At 43.3% G+C, this 6,941-nt stretch overlaps 1 long non-coding RNA gene across 1 annotated transcript in view; it reads left to right on the top strand.

The window, feature by feature from the left end:
• Positions 1-5,709: 5,709 nt before the first annotated feature.
• Positions 5,710-6,941, top strand: part of LOC308486478 — a 260,503-nt gene continuing 259,271 nt past the window's right edge. The window contains exon 1 of the long non-coding RNA XR_013991066.1: positions 5,710-5,832. This is a non-coding gene — a long non-coding RNA (uncharacterized lncRNA). The remainder of the gene's footprint in view (positions 5,833-6,941) is intronic.

Here is a 6,941-nt window from a genome sequence, read left to right as displayed (position 1 = left end):
GGGTCCCTTTACCTTTACCTTTATGCATACAGCAGTGATAACAGAAAGTTGCCTTTTAATATAAAGGGCCCCTGATGCAACGGTGAAAAGAGGTGCCACAATGAAAAAATTGAGCAGAGAGAAGGGGTGGGACAACTGCTTCAACTGGGCAGAGGGGGGTAAAACCTCTCTGCTCTCGCCAGGAAAATGATCAACAGCACCACCTGCTGCTCAGCAAAACAAAATAATGGGAAGCCACACGGAACAGCCAAAATTGCTGTGGGGTTCAGGGATCTGGATATACTTCATAGGGTGACTGCTCTTGTGTGGAAGCTGTGTGATGCAGCAGCAAAAGGAGCTAATGCAATTCCAGGCTGCATCAACAGAAGTCTCGTGTCCAGATCAAGGGGAGTATATCTGTCTCCAGAAGAAACAGGCTCTTCTACACACACACCCCAATAGCCCAATCCAAAATGCTACAAGTTGAACGAGTGATGCAAGTGCTGGGAATTGGATCAGTCTTTGTGGGCATCCTAGAAGCTATTCATGAAGAGGAATGAAATAAGGTCTTAGCAGGTGGCTGCCCGGATGGACAAATTAATACCCCATAATTAATCTTTCCCCCAAAAGGCTCCCCCATTTCTCCGCAGCTTGGCTCAATCAAGCCAAACTCAAAGGACCTGAGGAATCAGTGGCAGAAAACAGCTGTGAACGCCTGGAATCTAAAAACCCAAGAATCAACTATTGCCCTAAATAGTACTGCCCCATTTTGCCTTGGTCAGACCCCACCTGGAGTGCTGTGTCCAGTTGTTGTTGCTGTTAATATATTTATTTGCACCCCGTCTTTTCTCCTGGTGGCACTTACAAGATGACATATATATATATATATATAGAGAGAGAGAGAGAGAGAGAGAGAGAGAGAGAGAGAGAGGTACCTTGGGTTACATACACTTCAGGTTACATACGCTTCAGGTTACAGACTCCACTAACCCAGAAATAGTACCTCGGGTTAAGAACTTTGCTTCAGGATGAGAACAGAAATCATGCTCTGGCGGCACGGCAGCAGCAGGAGGCCCCATTAGCTAAAGTGGTGCTTCAGGTTAAGAACAGTTTCAGGTTAAGAACAGACCTCCAGAACGAATTAAGTACGTAACCAGAGGTACCACTGTATATATATAAAGTTTCAGGAGCCACAATTGAAGAAGGCTATTGACCAGTTCATTCTGCTGTCCAGGTGCTGAACTGTCAAGGTGCAACTTTAAAGCCCCTCTTGCTCTCACTTTTTAGGATCCTTTATCTTTAAACAAGCTGGAATTCAGATTGCCAGAAGAAATATCAACAACCTCAGATATGCAAATGACACAACCTTGATGGCAGAACGACAGGAGGAATTAAAGAACCTCTTAATGAGGGTGAAAGAGGAGAGCGCAAAATATGGTCTGAAGCTCAACGTCAAAAAAACTAAGATCATGGCCACTGGGCCCATCACCTCCTGGCAAATAGAAGGGAAAGAAATGGAGGCAGTGAGAGATTTTACTTTCTTGGGCTGCATGATCACTGCAGATGGTGACAGCAGTCACGAAATTAAAAGATGCCTGCTTCTTGGGAGAAAAGTGATGACAAACATAGACAGCATCTTAAAAAGCAGAGACATCACCTTGCCAACAAAGGTCCGTATAGTTCAAGCTATGGTTTTCCTAGTAGTGAAGTATGGTAGTGAGAGCTGGACCATAAAGAAGGCTGATCACCGAAGAATTGATGCTTTTGAACTGTGGTGCTGGAGGAGACTCTTGAGAGTCCCGTGGACTACAAGAAGATCAAACCTCTCCATTCTGAAGGAAATCAGCCCTGAGTGCTCATTGGAAGGACAGATCCTGAAGCTGAGGCTCCAATACTTTGGCCACCTCATGAGAAGAGAAGACTCCCTGGAAAAGAGCTAGATGTTGGGAAAGATGGAGGGCACAAGGAGAAGGGGACGACAGAGGACGAGATGGTTGGACAGTGTTCTTGAAGCTACCAGCATGAGTTTGACCAAACTGTGGGAGGCAGTGGAAGACAGGAGTGCCTGGCATGCTCTGGTCCAGGGGGTCACGAAGAGTTGGACACGACTAAACGACTAAACAACAACAACAATCTTTAAACAGGGCTTGCGATGGGAAAATAGAGGATTGTCTTCTGTGAACCAGGATCCGTGGCCACCCGGATTTTAAGCTGCATTTCAGCACCTGATTTTCCTCTTGCTGGTAAAATTGAATAATTTGAGAAAGAGATGGAAGATCAATATGTGTAAACTTCCATCAGTTCTGGCCTGCATTATCCAGTGTAATTTAATAACCTCGTGATCTATGTTCGACGCTGAGTCGTCAGGCTGCCCTATGCTGTGAGTGAGCATTTAGAATTCCCCTGATCGCTTTGCCTCTTGCTTGCAAGAACATTTATCGGCTGGAGAATGATAGAGATGGAATGCTGATCGCCTTAATGCACAGATCATTTTATGGGCAGGTGTGCCCAACGCCACCCCCATTGGATCGCCATCTTTTATACGGCACAGAGAAAGTTCATAGAGAAAAGTTTCTCTCTCCCTCTCTTATTACACCAGAACTTGCAGACATCCAATGAAGCTGAGGGTTCGGAGATCCGGGGCAGATAAAGGAAAGAACACAGGATATGGTTAACCTATGGAACTCGCTGCCACAAGAGGCAGTGATCACCACAAATTCAGATGGCATTAATTGACAAATTAATGGAGGAGAGGGCTATTGATGGCTACTAGCCATGATGGCTATGATCTGCTGCTACAGTTTGTGGCAGCAATTCTCCTGAAAGAAACAGACACAAACAAATACAATATATTACACTTACATGACAAATTAAAATATATAACTTCCAATAATTCTCATTATACTACTTACATTAGCTGTATTCCTTGCACATATTCATATTATTTTGTTTTGTATATACCGTATTTTTTGCTCTATAAGACTCACTTTTTCCCTCCTAAGAAGGGGAAATGTGTGTGCGTCTTATGGAGCGAATGCAGGCTGCGCAGCTATCCCAGAAGCCAGAACAGCAAGAGGGATTGCTGCTTTCACTGTGCAGCGATCCCTCTTGCGGTTCTGGCTTCTGAGATTCAGAATATTTTTTTTCTTGTTTTCCTCCTCCAAAAACTATAAAATCTATAGTAAAACCAAAAAATCTATAAAACTGCGTCTTATAGAGCGAAAAATACGGTGTGTGTGTGTGTGTGTGTGTGTGTATATATGACGCACCAGACCACAAGACGCACCTAGTTTTTGGAGGAGGAAAACAAGAAAAAAAATATTCTGAATCTCAGAAGCCAGAACAGCAAGAGGGATCGCTGCACAGTGAAAGCAGCAATCCCTCTTGCTGTTCTGGCTTCTGGCTGCGCAGCCTGCATTCGCTCCATAAGGCGCACACACATTTCCCCTTACTTTTTAGGAGGGAAAAAGTGAGTCTTATAGAGCAAAAAATACGGTATTTCTTGCTTACCAGTATCACTCTATTTCTGCAAGTATCTTATTGTTCGTAAAAAAGCACTGATGGTAATAATAGTACCAAAAAGCAATTAAAGCAATGTCATAAGGAACGAGAAGAGGCTATTTCTATTGTGTTGGCCCGTGCAATAGAGGAAGGGAGGGAGGGAGCTGACCTCACAGCTTGGCGGATAATTCCCCTTCACTTCTAATTTCAGTACCTGTTTCAAGCCTGAACTTGAGAGGAATGGAGTCAGGGAGGCAGACTGGGAAGTTAATGGAGTGCTAATGGAGAATCAATGAGTTGATGTATGTGTTCTCCCCTTCACAAGGTCCTAGCCAGCAGCTTTCGCTGTGGTACCTGCTGCGAGTTTCGTTGTCAAGGACGTCACTTTTGGCAATAAGGCCTGGATGTTAAATGCCTGAATGAATCTTTAATGGAGAATGCTTGTCCTGGGAAAAAGGGTGAGGAGGAAAAAAGGATTTGGCTCACGTTTAAAGGAGGAGCTACTCCTTTTAACGTTCTGAGACAATATTCGGACCGAAACACAGCCGGGAATGTGGGCACCTCCAGATTCTGCAATGTAGCTCTCCAGTCAAGTAGGGACCCCTGACCATTAGGTCCAGTCATGGCCGACTCTGGGGTTGCAGCGCTCATCTCGCTTTATTGGCCAAGGGAGCCAGCGTACAGCTTCCGGGTCATGTGGCCAGCAGGACTAAGCCGCTTCTGGCGAACCAGAGCAGCGCACGGAAACGCCGTTTACCTTCCCGCCGGAGTGGTACCTATTTATCTACTTGCACTGGTGTGCTTTTGAACTGTTGGCAGGAGCAGGGACCGAGCAACGGGAGCTCACCCCGTGACGGGGATTCGAACTGCCAACCTTCTGATTGGCAAGACCTAGGCTCTGTGGTTTAACCCACAGCACCATCAGCCAAGTAGCAGTGTGCAAAAACGCACATGCTGAGGTAAAGCGTGCATAAAAGTGCATATGCTCATGAAGATGAAATACAAAAATGCCTCAGATGGGAGGGAAATGCTTTGCAAATTTATGAACCTTAGTCAAAATCACACTGGAAATGTGCTGAATTGATTCTCAGTTCATTTCCCTGTTCAAGGTTCTCACACTAGTGTTTAAAGCCCTAAGGACCCAGGACCCAAATACCTGAAAGACTGCCATCTTCCCTATGGACCCTCTTGGCCAAGGCTTTTTTTTCAGCTGGGACTTTCTGGAACTCAGTTCCGGCTCCCCTCAAGTGGGTGCCATGGCCATTCTAAGAGAATTCTGGCACCTCTTTTTTTCGAGAAAAATAGCACTGCTCTTGAGTTTTTAATACTGTGTTTTAATTTGCACTAGAATGCTGACAAGTTCTCTTTTTTAAAATAAGACATTTATTGACTTTCAGAAAACATGGAAATATACAAATGACAAGAAGAAAGGAAACATACAGGAAATAATAAGACCCTGCCCCCAGGCAGTCCCCTGCTTCCACGGAACAATAGAGATTATTAAAAGAAATTGCTGATGAATTATCGGGGGGGGGGGCTTTTTTATTTGAAAAACAAACCAACCCAAACTGATGCAGAAATGTAGAGAAATGAACTTCAGACTGGAAAGCTGAGAATCTGGGGGGAACCGAAATTGGCAGATCTGCCTATTCTTGCTTGGAAAGAAGATGAGAAAAACTTGAGCTTTCCACAGAAATTGTGATATATCCTGTTGTTTTTCCCCTAAGAAAGCCACAGCTTTCAGATCACATTTTTAGCGCTACATGAAACCACTGGATTTAGTTTATCCAGAACCTCAGTGACATCACTTGTGGACTGAATTAGCCCTTTGGATTATATATATATATATATATATATATATATATATATATATATTTAAAAATCACACTCCATGTGTTAATTGGCTCATCAATGCGAAGATAAGAGCTCGAGTTCTCGAAGAGAAATAAATTTAATGGCCTGTTGCAGTTAATTGAGACCAACCGTTGTGCGCTGCAGTTGTGATAAATGCAGAGATCAATACAGATTGAGTGGAAGTTCTGGGAGAACATGATCCACCAGGTCATTTTTCCAGATCTCTCTGCTTTTGGAAGTCATAGGGTGGCAGCAGGCTTCTTAATCCCAGTAGTTGGGGAACATCAGAGATGAGACTCTTGTTGCCTTCAGTTCCTACCTGTGGAGCCCTGACCATTAGGTCCAGTCGTGGCCGACTCTGGGGTTGCGGCGCTCATCTCGCTTTACTGGCCGAGGGAGCCGGCGTACAGCTTCCGGGTCATGTGGCCAGCAGGACTAAGCCGCTTCTGGCAAACCAGAGCAGTGCACGGAAACGCCGTTTACCTTCCCGACGGAGTGGTACCTATTGATCTACTTGCACATTGATGTGCTTTCGAACTGCTAGGTTGGCAGGAGCAGGGACCGAGCAACGGGAGCTCACCCCGTCGCGGGGATTCGAACCGCCGACCTTCTGATCGGCAAGCCCTAGGCTCAGTGGTTTAGACCACAGCGCCACCCGCATCCCATACTTGTGGGCAATCCATGAGTAAATGGCTGGCCAACATGAGATCAAGATTCTGTACTAGGTGGTCCATCCGCTGGGTCTGGCAGGCTCTTCGTATATATTTATGCCTATATGTCACGCTTTTGGGGATTATGGGGACAGAACTACCTAAAATGTATAGAAATTTATTCATGTATGCTACGGCAGCGTCAAGAATGTTACTCATCCGAAAATGGAAAGAAGCAGAAGTCCCAGCAAAAGAAGAATGGATACAAAAACTTATGGAAAACCATAAATGGCGAAACTTACCAGAAGGATAAGAAATCAAGCTAACAAACTTTTTATAAAAGAATGGAAATGGTTTATTAAATATTTGCAGGTAAATTGTAAACAGATAAGAACATTGGCAGGATTGTTGTAATAACCTGCAGTTTTATAAGAGTATATATTTTAATTTTAATATTTTATTTAGGGTTCAACAATAACCCCAAAAACTACTACATCAATTCATTACAATTGACCACCTTTAACAATAATTGAACAATCATTGAAAAATTACAGAACATCACTTTAACTTACTCGAGTTTTCATATTTAACTTTTATCTCTTTATCTCTTTCTTAGCAGGTCAAAATAAAAGGACCAAATAAAGAGGTATAAAGAAAAAAAGAAAAAAAGAGAGGGGGCGGAATTAAGGGGAAATATAGAAAGAAAGAAAAAAAGGAAAGGAAAGGAAAACAAAATAAACACATTTGACTTCTGATTAGACTCATTGTATTATTATTTCTACTATTTTTTCACACACAGTTCCAAGTTGTTGTATTACTTTCTTTGTTTTCCTCAGATACCAAAAACCATTATATTTCTTGTTTTACAAGACTCATTCTATTTCTGCCAGGAGATGTTTATTGTTACAATACTTTTCCAGATATTCTTTAAAGATTTCCCATTCTTTCTGTACTTTC

Source organism: Podarcis pityusensis, assembly GCF_964106645.2.
Source record: "Podarcis pityusensis genome assembly, chromosome: 10".
Taxonomy (NCBI): domain Eukaryota; kingdom Metazoa; phylum Chordata; class Lepidosauria; order Squamata; family Lacertidae; genus Podarcis; species Podarcis pityusensis.
Note: the sequence above shows the minus strand (reverse complement) of the source record. Positions and strands in the feature narration are given on the sequence as shown.